Source organism: Chrysoperla carnea, chromosome 5 (assembly GCF_905475395.1).
Source record: "Chrysoperla carnea chromosome 5, inChrCarn1.1, whole genome shotgun sequence".
Taxonomy (NCBI): domain Eukaryota; kingdom Metazoa; phylum Arthropoda; class Insecta; order Neuroptera; family Chrysopidae; genus Chrysoperla; species Chrysoperla carnea.
In genome coordinates, this window is record NC_058341.1 from 33,432,365 (window position 1) to 33,448,362 (window position 15,998).

Genomic DNA, 15,998 nt, shown 5'->3' on the forward strand with positions numbered 1-15,998 from the left:
ACTACTGATTCTCAAATATGTATATTAAATCAAAACTATAATGGAAGTACTCAATTGTAGTATTTCTCGCACTGCTATCCCATTTATATATAATTTAAAAATTAACAACAAAAAAGTGCATAACCACCGCCAGTGATTTCATTTATTAAAAAATGAGCTCTGCGCTAAATACACTCATACACTCCCAAATAAATTTTTTTTAATTTTGTGAACAAATATTATAAATGAATTTATTATTGTTTATTAATATGGAAAATATATTTGTCAAAACTTTAATATAGGATTTTTAACAAAGTTTGATTTTCGATTCAACTCCCTGGCCTTATCAAAGGTATCTTAGGTAAACTTAATCTTAAAAGTTCATGAAGTATCTCAAAAAATGTAACACGGAAATGAAAGTTTGGATGGTATTTCGAGATGGTATTCCCGTTCTGATCATTTCAGACTAGAATAAAAGGTATTTTTAGACTTTTTTAACTGCTTTAAAAAGTAAGAAATTTTGTTTGGCCCTATTTTTCTTTACATTTTAATTCTACGGAATTTTAGGATACTTAAAAATTGTCTGACTAAATCACAAAAATTAAAGGTATTATTGTTTGAGAATTATTTGAAGTGTTTGTTCCTTTCTTATTTCATGAATGAATTAATTTGTTTAATAAAGCGCTACAAAAATCACCTTCTTTTTTCAAAACGACAAGATATTATCAATTTGTTTGGCTTTTGTTTTCATTATTTTTAAATGGTGTCCCAAAGAAACGGATATCTTTTGTTTAATTTAATTTGGACGTACTTGGAAGATATTTTTAATTGAATAAACAATTATTTATAAAGAATCTGTAGAAAAAACGCTTTTGAAACGTGATAATAATCACATTAATTTATGCAATAAGTAAGAATAAAAGTAAAAAAGAATAATTTAGATGAATGCCTTCATAATTCGGTGTGAATGAAAAAAATTTTACATAGGTGATCCAGCAAAACATGACCAAATTCTGACATAGTAATCCGGCCTCTTTAACTATGTATATGCCTTTCAAGATTTTGATAATTATTGATAGGTATAGACCATTGATGAAGATAGATTGCGTCGTTAATTTCAAATATGGAACATACTACCGAATTTTCGAGAAACGAAACAACCATGTGCATCGAATAGTTTGAGAATATTAAGCAATGCATATGGATAACTTTTTAGATCGGTCCTTTAATCATCGACCCGTAAACTGACTTAGTAAGAAAAAATTATAATATTTTTTTTGCAACTCAAGTCTAATACTTGTTTGAATCTTTAGATAATTTAATTTTCTAGCTACTTTTAGTATCAAAAAATGTAAGTTTAAAAAAGACATACTTCTGATTTAGTAGTGAACCCAATATGCGAGTACATTACGTTTGGTTTGATTAGGATATTTATTATGAGATAACATAAAAATTGCATTGTTCTTACTTTAAATTATCTCTATTTTCCTTAACTTCTGAGAATTTTCACAACTCAATTTTAAAAAAATGATATGACATAAAATTCTGACAAAAAATACAAATTGATAGTTATAACAAAATTCTTGTATTTTCTCAAAATTAATGGCAACCTTAATCGATTGGAAAAGTTTTAGTTTCATAGATAACCTAGATGTCGGTTTTTGGAGTCTGTTGCAGTTTTTTTTATTTTAACTCCCAACCAGCAAACAAATATCTTGCGATAAGGAAGATAGTTCCAATAGTTCCAAAAACGCCGAACAAAAATTACCCTTTTTAGTCTGCTAATACGTACACTTGTAAAAGTTTCATTTCATTACTCCAACCAAGGAAGTGATGCCGTAACTCGTGTACTATACATATACAGAGTTATGTTACTTAACACAAGTAGATAGTTGATAATATCCTATACATTTTAATATAATTAGATATAATCTATTATTGATTATCAAGTTGTTGGTGTGGTGTACAGTACGATATTCACTCAAGCTCCTCGAGGTACTAGTTGTAGGTAATAGTTGACTAGGAGTACCGTAGCTACTTGTATTTGTCAGTTAAATAATTTAGTAAATTATTCTCTCAGTGTGACATTAACAACGCAAATCATTAACCGTTAAACGTTATGTATATATAAATATTAAACGCTACGTAATTTGACTATCTAGCTATGAGTATGGTAGATTTTGTTACAGTAAAACGTGTATATTTTAGGTAACACCAGGTAGGAACGTTTGGTAAGCTACGTTGACGCTTATATGAAGAAAGCTTGGTCAGTACTATTAATTCTAACGTTTAAGTCTGGAATGAATTGAGGAGCCCAGTTAAAACGAGGAAAATTTTTAAGCTTATTATTTTCTAAATATGTATTTTCCCAGATAATTTGTCCAAAAGTTTTAGAACGTGTATTCTCTAGTGTCTGTACTCGACACAGAAGATGTTCTATCTTCTTCCCCGTAGCATGCCTAGTTTAAGGTATCCTGACAAGGTATACTGTTTCCGGTAATCATTCTACAGTAGATTTTACTTATAATTGAATATTTTCTTTGTTGAATACCAGCCTTCGTTCGCAGGTTTCGAGCAACGTCATTTTTTAGGATTTGATCGGGATATCGGCTATAGGAATAGCTGTCAACAAGGTTCATAGCTCGCATTTCCAAGACAGTGATTCTCAACAACTATGTATTTAATTGTAAATTATAACCAATCTAGTTTTTCCAAAAATCTTAACACATCTTAAATTATTAAAATATTAAATTTTTGACAAACATTTTTAAATAATTAAATTGATTTTAATTATTTATAAATTATGAATGTACATAAATAAATCTGTATAATCTATACAGAGTGTTCGTAAACAAAGTAAATGCATAGTTATGCCGAAAATATTTACTTTCCAGAAGATCAGATTCCAGAACCATATATCATATTCAAACTTTCCATCTTAGATCGTAAGAACTCGGCTCCGAAAATAAAATTTATCACGGAGACTCAAAAACGTCAAACGGAGTGACTGACCGAAATTAGATGAAATTGGAATTTTTTGAGGTTTTCTTCTAGCTACCTTCGCGATTTTATACTGCATGCTCATGAAGCCAACTTTTCATGACCATCGTATTATTCAATAACTTCTTTATTGTAATAAGAAAGATGTAATGATTTTATGATGACCGCTATATGTTTTGAAACTTTTTCTTTTATATATTGATTGATTTTCCATCAATTACTTAAATATTGCGAGCTGTTTTCTTCAGCCATCTTGTATGCCTAATATGAATTATCAGACACACACACAGAATATATTCCTACATATATATTCAGAATATTATATAATTTTAATCTATGGATTTACATATTACTTTGTTATGTACAATGTCTTTATGTAATACTTAGGTACATAGTATGTATGATACAGTGGCAATTAATTATTAATTATGAAATAATTTGTCTAAAATACAAACACTTAGATTTAGTAGTATTATCATTATTATTAGAGGCGACGTAATATGATAAATGACATTAATGTAATATTTGCTTTAGTTTAGATAAGATAGAAGATATTATGTTGTGTATGATGAAGGTACTTAAGTTAAAATTTAAGATCTAATTTAGATGTATACCTTCTGTATCCTAAAGATTAGATGTTAAACGATTAATTCGCAATTATAGTTTCTGAAAATAATTGTTTGTAACACGAATACGACTACTTCGCAGTGGCTCATTGAAAAATCTTTCAGTGAATTCTTTTAATATAACGTTACTCTCCCTCTTTCCTTCCTAATCTACACCTGAGATACCGATCCTTTGCAGCATTTATCACGAACTCGTATACCCTATCCGGTAATTGAAGTCTGTTCTAGTTAAATTTGTTGAATGGAACTTATAATTCTACAAATTTTTTGGGCTACATATGAAAACAAGAAATTAAACACCTAAGCAAATATGATGCAGAACAGAAATAGGGTCACCTATTTCTGTGAAATTTTATCAATAAAAAATCAAAACAATTTTCTTATATATTCGATTACTAAACAAACAAAATCATAGCCAAAAGTTATTTTTCAAACTACAGGAGATTTTGTTTTTCATAAGTCATTATGAAAATATGTTGCTATCTACATATTCTAAAATTTTAATCTAGATGGGTGATACAAATTCGAAACTTTTTGGGTTTGTTCCTGTTAAAATTATAAATTTTCGTGTTTTCTTCTACTCTTTTGTTTACAAACATATTACAATTTCACTATTCTTCTGTGTCTCAAAGATTCTACTCATCTGGGATTGATTTCATGAAGATATTCAGAATAATTTCGCTAATATTAATGAACAAAAAATTTCCTAAATTTGAAAAATGATTTTCGATTTCGTCAGAAAATCAAGGCAGTCCAACAATACGGCAACATATGCCAGATAATCACAAAGAAATTTGAAAATACTATACGGAATAGAAACTGAAATGGTGGAAGTGCATAGAAATCATATCTATTATACATTTGTATACAATATATCCTATATTTAGAGAGCGAGATTTTTTAAATGTAAAATATAGTTTTAAAAATCTTTAAAAAAATTAATTATAATTTTCATAAAAAAAACATGTTTTATTTTCTAAAACGAGCACAAAAGTTTATTTGTAATAGAAAATTCAAAACGTGGAAATTTCATAGACACCAAAATAAATTTTCATGGAAACAAAATTACTAAATGTTTAGTAAAATTGTAACCAAACTCAATGGTCACTACATGTTAGCGACAAGCATACAGATTTTCATGCAAAACAGATTTCTATCTTCATTCTAAGATATGGTACGTAAACAAATACATGAACCTTAACTTTCAGTCGCGTGGTAAGTAAGCTCGTGGTAAGGGAAGGTGGAAATAAAATTAGTAAAAATTGAGAAAAATTTCTGCCCCTTACCAAATAAGCTCCCTAATGATTTACTCATTTTACTTCCCCCTTTCCCTCTATCTTGAAAATGACCGTGCTGCCATATATATGTCTTATAAAAGAAAATGCTCTGCATCGAGTCTGGAGCATATTAACCAGGCGGCAGAAATTTAGGGTTCATGGTCGTTTTTACGAGGCATATTCTAAAATACTCATTATACTATAAGACGCAACTTCAATACTAACTTTTATAAGTCAATACTTCTAACTTCCATGTTCAAACATTACCTATAGAAGTCAAGAATATTATTTTTCAAAATTTTGTTTTAATGCTATTTTAACAAGACAAATTATATTATCTTACTGGCACAATTATAGTAAAGTGTGTTTTAGAATCATAACAGTAATAAAATAAAATATATTTAACAACTTTAATTGATCTGATTAGACTGGAAATTGTCGCCTATGTGTGTATGTTTATAAAATAAAACAAATGAAATTTATGCAATTTATTAATATTATCAAATAAATTATTTATTATTATGAATTGTGATATCAAGGGATCAGAGTCAGATATATAGTGTACAGGCCCTATCACAATAATAATATAAAGTAACAAGTTACATCCTGTAGTGTAGCACTGAGTACTCAGTAAGTACCTACTCAGTGTACTTAAATAATTCACAATGTCGCCAACACAAAACAATACACGCATAATCATTATTAAATTACTAATGTAATATTATCTCTACTAATATAGTTTATTGTAAGTAATATTCACTTAGAGGAACAAAATATATTGGATAATTTAATAATCATATAAAAATATCTGTGCATATGTGACGGAAAGCCCGTTGAAACACCAATAGTATCCAAAATTTGATCCAAAATTTTGAATAAACAACAAATATTACGTTTTCAAATGGACAGAGAAAACATGCAATTTAAAGGTGTTTTGTTAACACGATGAAAACGTTTCTTGGACCTTAAGTAAAAATATTAAGGAAGTAAAATAATAGTTTTAAATAGTTTGTATAAATAATTTAAATTAACATTACTGAATAGATGGAGCTACACTTAGTAAAGAGAGAATTAACGTTAGGATCAAATAGATGGGGTTCCAGTAACACGTCGACTTAATTATCATGAATCGGAAAACATCAATGTTAACATTTAATTAAAAAAAAAAAAAAAAAAGATAAAGGTGATATGAAAACCCCGGTAGGAACTATGTTCTTCTCTTTGCTTTTTTATAAATTATGTTAAAAATTAAAAAAAATTTTTGACGTAGATGGGCTTTCACCAGACAACCTTCCATATGACGATGAGCATCGTAACCATAAGACCATGACCTCATGGAAAATAGGTATTATTATAATTTCAAGATAATAAACTTTTAAAAAGTGTCTTGCACTTTTTTTGTGTAGTCCTCATCTGCCAAATGAAAGATAAGAAACATCTGAATGGGATGGAAAAAAAATGTCAATCGAAAACACTTAATACATGAGTATGGATGGCACACGATATCTATAAAGCGTTTAAAATTTGTATTAAAATGATCATTTTATAGTTACAGGCAGTTTTAAAAGAAATTTGAAAAAGAGAAACGAAAACGCCCGACAAAAAAATGTTCGTAAAAGATCGTGTAACGTCATAATGTTAACAGTGTATATACTTTTAACGTATACAATTAACGTTAATACGTCACAACGATGTTTAACGAACATTTTTTTGCGTTTTCGTTTCTCTTTTGAAAAGTTCTCTTAAACAACAAAAATTTGGCTCAAAATCCCAATTGAAATAAAATATAAATTATTTTGGAATTTACGGACAACTGCTAGATAAATTATTAGAAATAATTATATAAAGCTGTTTTGATAACGTATAAATTGAATAAAATTGTAAGCATATACTGGAATATGCAATTGAACACTATTTTCTACACTGTCTGTGTAATTTTGTATGTGGGTGTAAATCAATAAATGCTTGTGATATTTATTATTAAAGTGTTAATTAAATCATTGGATATATAATATCATATATAAGATCAAATATAATTTGTTTGTTTTTTAATAGTCTGGAAGAATCTGTTTATTAATTTGGTTTTTTAATTTCTTATGAGAGCATTATTTGATTCTCTTTGAAATTTGAAATTAAAAAGTTATATATTATTTCTACGTTATATATATAGTTATATAGTTATATATTATATAAACATATTTATAAAAAAAAATTGAAATTTTGATGTGCGAAAAGATTTTAAATCAAATTGGGGCTCAGGAAAAAAGAGAGGACAAATCAATAATTGAAATTCTTCGAATATTTTGTACGTTGATATATTTTTTTAGAATTTATCATTCAATCATACTTTCATTACTCTAACCGGTATTAGCATATATAACCCATTTTAATCGATTGAAGAAAGGCAATATGTTGTGATATCAGGTTGGACCTAGTTCTTCGGATAGCTTTAATAGTCAGCTTAGATCCTTAAAAGTGAAAGATAGAATGGCACATTAAATTAGAAAGTTGATCCACATTAAAAAAAATTATCAATTTTTTATTTTAAACCAATTTGAAATAATAGCCCAACTGTACCCAACAAGTTTCCAAATATTGGTGAGAATTATGTAGAATAACAATTCGCAAAAACCATTTTTATCTCAATTTAAAGCTCTGTTGTCCTGGGTATTTCCTAATGTGGGTAGGAGTATTACATAGCAATTTTCAAAAAACATTGACGGCAAAAAGTGGCTATTGTCAGGGATATTTAGAATTTTTATAAACAAAATAAATCTTAGAATTCCTTCTTGTATGTAAGTTAAGTGGAAATTCTTAGCTATCTAAGCTATTGAAAATAAATTCTACTTGAAGTTATCAGTACTTTAGTCTATGGGGGTATGATTAGATTCCGTTTACAACTTTTATATACTTCTTTTGATATTTTACTAAGATAATTAAATAACCCAGTAGTGTCTGGACACGATGAATATTGTAATTTTTGGGGACAAATTATGTTTTATCAAATGCCTTCTTATTAGGAAAATATCCCGTTTCTCAGAATTATAAATAAAACATTTTTAAAGCTTATTATAACGAAATCAAATACCAAATTTCAGCCTGTCCGTGAATATTTATAAAAACAGACCCATGCTGCGGTAGTTTACTTCAGGAAATTACTGTACCATCCTCTAAGGGCTGAACCCACCACGGCTAGTTTTTTTTTGTTTTGTAAATGTATTTGTAACTGTGTGTTAGTTTGTCTATGTTATAAGTAATATGAGATTGTAATATGGGTCTATTTGATATTAAATTTGACATACCATCATATATTTATTATTGCTCAATTTATACAAAATTAGTTCTGATGATGAAGGGTTATATCATCTGACATGAGGGTGAATAGAATTTTATTTATCGCTCTTAGATTTTAATTAATTAATTCATATAAATTTGTTCTTTAATGTTTGACATTGTTCTCTTTGTTTGTGATTAGTTTTTTAAATCGTAATTTTTTTAAATCAATATAAAAATTAATTTTAATTGATTTCAATGATTATTAGTTTATCGTATAACATGTATATTTTTTTATGGACTCAATTTCATGTTAAGTACCAAATGTTGATGTACTAGGCACCTCAGAGTTCGAATTAAAATAGATGTAGTAACAATAAAAAAATTAAATCTACAACTATTTAAAACAAATGAAAACAAACAATCGACTGAGTTAATTGTTGAAATACCATGTATAGACAGTGTTGATTACTCTATCACGTTAGACACACATACATGTCACACATATATAACTGATATTCCCTACATACTATACAATTTGCGCCCTCACGGGTAAACAGTGACTTTATTACGAAAAAATGTTTAAAACAAAAGTATTTATTTTTTTATAAGGAACATTTTTTACAGTTAAACTTTTGTTCTATCTGAAACGGTTTACAAGATGAGTCCTACGGACCCAAGACCCAATTAACCTATAGTGCTCGTTTATGAACTCGACCTCACTTTTTACGTCCTGAGTACGCTGTAAAAACGGACGGACGACCGAAAATGGACTAATTAGAAGATTCTATGATTATAAGCGTTACAAACTTGGGACTTAATATACTATGTATATTTCATATATACATAGTATAAAAACCCGAAAAATACAGTTTTTTCCTTACATCTCCCTCCAAACTGAGCCGATTTTATTGAAACATAGTTAAGAACACTGTCCATTAAATTACCTTTCAAACAAAAAGAAAATCAAAATCAATTCATCCTTTAAGAAGTTACGACGCCAAAGGCAAATATACAGACAGACATACATTCACTCATACATAGCGACCAAACTTATTACACCTTTTTTGCGTCGGTGGTTTCAAAAATACGCGAATTCATAAAAATCGTAAAGGTGTAGCAATGGCTAACGTTTTTGCAAATGGCAAACAGACTAAAATATACGAAAAATAAAAAAAGGTATTTAAATGGTTATATTAAGAGATATCTTTTAATTGTTTCCTAAAAAAATAATAATCGTGAATTTAGAAACTATGTATCATGATATTGAGCTATTTGGACCTCCATTCAAAAAAAGTTATTAAAAAGAGGACTAATGTGTAATCCAAATTGTTAACCAAAAGTGAAAAATTCTTAAAAAAAGTATGAAGCAATCAATATCATTTTAGTCTATTTTGAAGCATTAAATATCAATTTGCAAAAATATAAAACCAAGAATAAATTTATTAAATAAACCTAATTGTGTATATGTTTAAAACAAATTAGCCAAAATTAGTTTAGATCATTAATCATCACATTAAATTTTTTTTATTTAACTATAAGTAACGAGCAATATGATTATAATGTGATTTTTAATATGGAAATTCCTCAATTAGCTATTATAATATACAGAATATTATACTTAATATTACAGCGGACTGGGGTCAGTTACAATCACGGATCAAGGATGTTATAGTTAGAACAACGTATGTGTAGTAGTTATGTTTCTAGTTATAATTATGTCTGATCTACATTAATGCAGAATATTAGAAATTTATTTAATCTTTAAAAGGAAAAGAAAAACCGACGTTAGAAATCAAATACCTTATCTATGTATATAAAAGAAGAAACTTACGGACTGACTGACTGACCGATCAATGCGCAGCTGAAACTGCTAGGTCTAGAAGCATAAAATTGTGCACAAACGTTCCTAAAATCACGTAAGTGTGCACGAAAAAGGGATTTTTTGAAAATCTCTTAAGAATTAAAATGAGGGTATGAAACTTGGTCAATTTTGATGAACTCGGAGTTCAAAACAAAAGTTTACTGTATGACTATTTAAAAAAAAATGAATTTTTTAAGGACGTAAAATAGGGTGCGAAAGTTTATATGATACTTTGTAATTTTTGAAGTCAGAAATGTAAAGATTGCTATGTATAAGTATATATGTTCACAGTTTAAGATTTTCTGTATCACTTTTCTGAAACTCTGACATTTTGTAAGTGCTTGTATGTATTTACAATTGAAGTTAACTGCCAGTTGTATCCATATATTTATCAGCTTAATCTTTTTTACTTTGTTCGAGAAAAATTTAAAACCAATTACAGCTCTCTATGTTGAACAGATCTCAAGGTACGTCTGATTTACTTAGCCTACATACCGTCCCCTCTAATGTCATGCAGTTTTCCGCACGTAATGTTTCATTCTTCCCTTATACATCTCTTAATTTAAGAAAATATTTCGAGAAAATAGTTCATTTTTTAAATATTGAGCCATTTTTGTCAATTTATTCCCCGAATACATACGAGGCCCATATTTTAATTCGGTATAAAGCCAGCAAAATGTTGGGTATTGAAATTTAACATAAGGGAATGAAATTTAAATTATTGATGGGACGTGAATCTTAATATCCAGCACTGGCTTGTTGCATTGGATTAAAACACTTATCCTGTTTTCATTAGTTTTAGAACCATATTTGCAATCAAGAATTAATAATGAAAAAAATGAAATAAAAACATCCAAACGTTCCATCTTTTCTATGGCTAATTTTTCAGATTTTAGCTTTTATGTTATGGTTTAAATAGCAAGACTATTAAACAGTTTCTAGTTAAACGGAAAATCGTTAAGTGTCCTTTACTTAAACTTTATTTTAAGATTGAATTCTTTCACTGTGAATTGGTGACAAACTAATTGTGAGGATTCACGAGCTCAAAACAAACAACGACATTGTTCTCTTCAAAGGTAGTTGCAGCCACGTAATAGTAATTCTTTATCTTACAAGTCTTCTTGCTTCCACTTACATTATTTATTAGAGATACCTAAGGCAAGCTGAACATGGATGTAACACGTAATTTCTATTATTAATCTTGCTTTAGAAACAAAATATTTCTCCTACTGTCGCTTTTTTTATGTCTGTTTGTAGGGTTTTTACTAAACCTTTGAAACCTTACTATCGTGATGGTACTGACGAGAAAGAAGAAACAAAATTTGTTTAAGTGGCTTTTAAAACAATCTTTCTTTCATCATAATATTCCGATTCGGATTTAATTTTTCATATTTTACAGAATTTGGTGAAAAAAACTTATTTTTCTTAACTGTTTTGTCTTTAACACTTTCTTGGATATGTATCTAGTGTGTAAAATAAAACTTCGTGGCAATTGAATTGTACAATACGGTATGTATATCAGGCATTATAATTTGAATGAGTATAATATGTAACAACATATAATATACAGACCCCCGCTATAATTTCATTTGTCGTGTTACATTAAATTTGTGATCATATATAAAAATAATATTAATACTACATATACTAAACAAAGATGTGATATATGACTGATGGATGGATGTATTTCTGATGTGGCCGTTGCGGATGATACTTGGAGTGGAGTATCATCCGCACTGTACTTGTTCACTCACTGACATGAATATATTTGTATACGGATGAAATTTATTTATTTATATTTATTTATATTAATATTATTAATTAATTGATATGATTTTGTCCTTTAAATAAAATAATAATCATATTATTGAAAATCAAAATTAAATATCAGGGACATATTTTTTTATTATCACAAATTGAAATTTATTTCGGATAGATTATTTAATGTGCTTCACGAGACTGTAAAAATTGTAAAAAGTTAGAGTAACTTACTTATGAAATGTGAACTGTAATAATTTGAAGTACTTAAATTTTTCTTCGTGTTAAATTTCTATTACACAAAAAGTTGGAATTTTTGACATTGTTATGTTTGTGAAGCTAGAATTTACAGAAATTATTTTTGGAAAAATCATGATGAATATTTTCAACTCATTGCTATACTAAGTAATAATAATAAATAAGTGGATAAACAAATTTTTAAAAAAAATTCATTGAGTTGAAAAAATTTTCATTCGTGTCTAGAACTCGAATAGCCTAATTGGTAGGGCGCTTGACATGAATCCAGAAGTCCGGGTTCGAGTCCTGGTTCGAGTGTATTTTTTCAATTCTCTTTAATTAAGATTACTAGACAAGATATTTGTAAATATTTAGTTTACGCCTGTATGTAGCATATTACATCAAAAATCGAATAGACCATGATGTAAATATCGTATGCATAATTATAAGTAAACAACAACAATAAGAAATAATAATAAATATCGATGAGCTAAAACGAATTTGCGGAAAAATTCTAAGGGTAGCTTTTTGACTACTTTAACTGACCACAACTAATGTCAGCAATGTATACGAGTTCAGTACAGTATTTTTGACGTAAAAATAAAATGTAGCTAATTAAAAGATCAGCATAAAATTGCAAAAATTTTAATTATATTGAAATCTATTTTGGGAATTATTTGTTTTTTCAGAAACAAAGATTTCACATCTTTAACTCATTTTTGTGTCTCTCAAATTCGTTGCGTTAAAATTTCAGATCTCTCTTTCTTTGATTTCTCTCTCCTTTCCTTGCTTTAGATTGAATCATGACGAACTTTTCGAAAACGGAAACGAAACTTTTCTTCTAATTTTGATAAATAAAATTATATTATGATTATATTGAAAAACGTTTGGCTAAGCTTGTAATACATTATATAATTCATATTTCATTCATATTTATTCATACTTAAATACAAATATAGCTTTGTTCTGTATATCACTGTTCCAGTTCCATGCGCCTTTGTCAATTACTTTTTGAATCACGATTTGATTTATTTGAAATTGCTAAACAGAATTCTTATCATACGGTTTATTCACTTCACTAACCCTTCTCTCCTGAGTACTTTATTGAGAAGTTACATGAAAATAGATGATATAACTTAATTCAATGTGTTTGATTTTGATCGAAAAATGTCAATTTAATTGATTTAGTTTTTCGTACTTTTAAATTTTTCAAAAAATGAAAGCCTTCAATTCGTACATGTTACACCAATAATTGGGTTCAGATGTTGTAAGTTCTTTGTTCTTGAATCACAAAGAATTAACGATCTTAATCTTATCTACAATCTGCTAATTCTTAAGCCAAATTTTTCCTATTACATACGGCATCCACAATTTAATCTTTTGGATGGGCTGTCTCTATTTTTTTATATCTAATTTAAAAAATAGCCATCAGTTAAGTATTTGTCCCATTTCTTTTCAACCACTGAAATTTATCTATATTGAATAATTTCATAAACATAAAATTTTAAGACTACAATAATATACACCTTAAATTAATTGTGAAGAAGGTTACTAAGTTAATTGACCAGATATTATTTACAAAATATGCGAATTGAAACGTTTTAAACTTCTCATACTAGAATATCAAAGTATCTTAAAGACTCGTCAGAATGTTTCAATTAGAATTCCGCTATAATTCACGACTGTTGATCAACAATATTCAGATTTATCGATACGTAGCTCCAGTGATCTTATAACCTTATACAAAATAGTTTTTTATTGAATGTAGTCTATATTTCATTGGAATTAGCACAATTAAGCAATGTAAATGAATATTTAATTTAATAAATATTTATTAAACGAGTATTAAAGTCCATGCATTTGTGATTCAGCTTTGATGTTTATAAAATTCTGTGTCATGTCACATAAATATTTTCTAAATTCAATAATACATTCAATAATAAATTTCAAATTAATTTTTATGAATTACGGTACATAATATTTATAAATTTTTTAAATTTCAAGCCTTTGGAAAAATTTATATGAAAAAAAATCTTACTTTATGTCCGTCCCCGAATATTGTGAAGCTGTAATTGTGGGTATAAAACCCACCACTTTTGTCACAAAAAAAAACTTAATTTCACTCAAAAATTATAAAAAGAAAATTAAAATTAAATTAAATAAAACACTAAATAAACAATCAATAGTCACTTCAATAAAAGAAAATTAATAATAATAAAAATATTAACATAAATTAATAAGAAAATTATTTTAAAAATCAAAAACAATTCATTGAATTTCACAAAAATTACAATGAAATCACTAATTAATATGGTGTTTAAATCTGAGATATAAAGCTCAAATAATCACTGTTTTGTGGTTTTAGATTCAACGTGAATGTTTTTGTGTTCCGTCGCTTATTTAAAGTTCGCGCCTGTTCTCGTACAAAATCCGTTATGTTGATATCCGACGTCTGATAGATATAATGCGTTTTTCCAGATATAACGTTCACGCTATGCGAGGGAGGTGTCGCGCATGCGTTACATTTAATTGAAGGCGGAGTTTATATATGCCCTCCGCTCCAGTTATTATAGGTGCACTTCATTTTCTGCTATGATACAATTTCTAGTGATTCGGTAATGAATAAAATGTTCTTTGAATTTGTCACTTTTCTCGAAAACATCACATTTATTTTTCTTAGCTTAAAATTTCAACCCAAAGATACCAATAAGCTCAAAAGTTTCGAAGAGAGAAAAATTATTTGTATGTTATTCTAACATACACACATTACTCTAGATTTAATCTAAATTTTACTATTTCAAAAAAAATAAAAAATAAAAAAATATTATTATATATAAAATTATTTTTGGATTCTTACATATGGTATCGTTCTTCGGAATACATCATGAAAATTTCGAAAATTTTTCGCTACTAATCATAAATATTTCAGAAATTTCACTGAAAATGTAACTAGAGTACAAAAAGTGACAGCATTCCAAGAACATCTCTGTGATAAACAATCACAAATATGGATAAAATAATAACTCGATTCGGGTCGTACTGTTTGGAATGAAACGAAGGCAGTTATTTGTAAGTGATATAGTGATACCGGAATATAGCCGGAATTACAAAACTCTATACTGCTTTAATATAATATGTGTACTAAATAAACATTTCAGAACAGAGAATATTATTGGATTTGGATATATTTTTGCATATTTTCAGAGATGTTTTGAATATTTTTATTTTAGTCTTGATTTTCCGATTGCCATAATAATACTTGAATCGTAGATTTTATTGGAAGATCCTATTTTTAAGTTTTTTATCCATAAATATAAACCCTAGTAGAGCCCAAAATTTTTACTTTACAAACAAAAAGTGTCGCTTCATTAACAAACTTTTATTAGTTAGCTTGGTATGTATCTATGTACCGGAATCTTTGAACATAATTTTCACTCACATCAACACGTCCGATTGAATGGAAATTTCACGCACTTATCAAAGACCGACAACACTACAATAATTTTGCCCTATTATCTTAATCAGGATCATCAGGAATAACGAATCCTTGATATACATAATTGATATAATTCTGGTGGAAGCGCAGATAACATTCCATAATATTAATTAATAATCAGTTTAAATTGTTGTTAGTTGAACTAAAAAGTAGAAAATGAGAAATAGTTTAAAAAACATTCTTTTGTAACCGCCTGAACTAAAAAGTAGAAAATAATTTTAAGTTTAAAAAAATTAGAGTAGTTCAGAAAAATGTTATCGTAAAAAAGTTTGAGGTGCTTTTAGAATTATTTCTTAATGACTTTACTTCTACCAATATTTGTCAATATCTACAATAATTGAAATCTAGAAAAACACGGTTTTTTTGGGATAAAATCATTTGTATCTTAGTTACGCTATTTTTAACCCCGAAACCATAAAAGGGATGTTATAAGTTTGACCGCTATGTGTGTTTGTCTGTCTGTCATTCTGTGGCATCGTAGTGCTTAA

The 15,998-nt window shown here is 27.9% G+C and overlaps 1 protein-coding gene across 1 annotated transcript in view; it reads right to left on the reverse strand.

The window, feature by feature from the left end:
* Positions 1 to 14,146, reverse strand: part of LOC123301123 (diencephalon/mesencephalon homeobox protein 1) — a 120,299-nt gene extending 106,153 nt beyond the window's left edge. Inside the window, exon 1 of the mRNA XM_044883856.1 lies at positions 14,053 to 14,146. The gene's annotated coding sequence lies outside the window, so the exon portion shown is untranslated. The remainder of the gene's footprint in view (positions 1 to 14,052) is intronic.
* Positions 14,147 to 15,998: the final 1,852 nt, after the last annotated feature.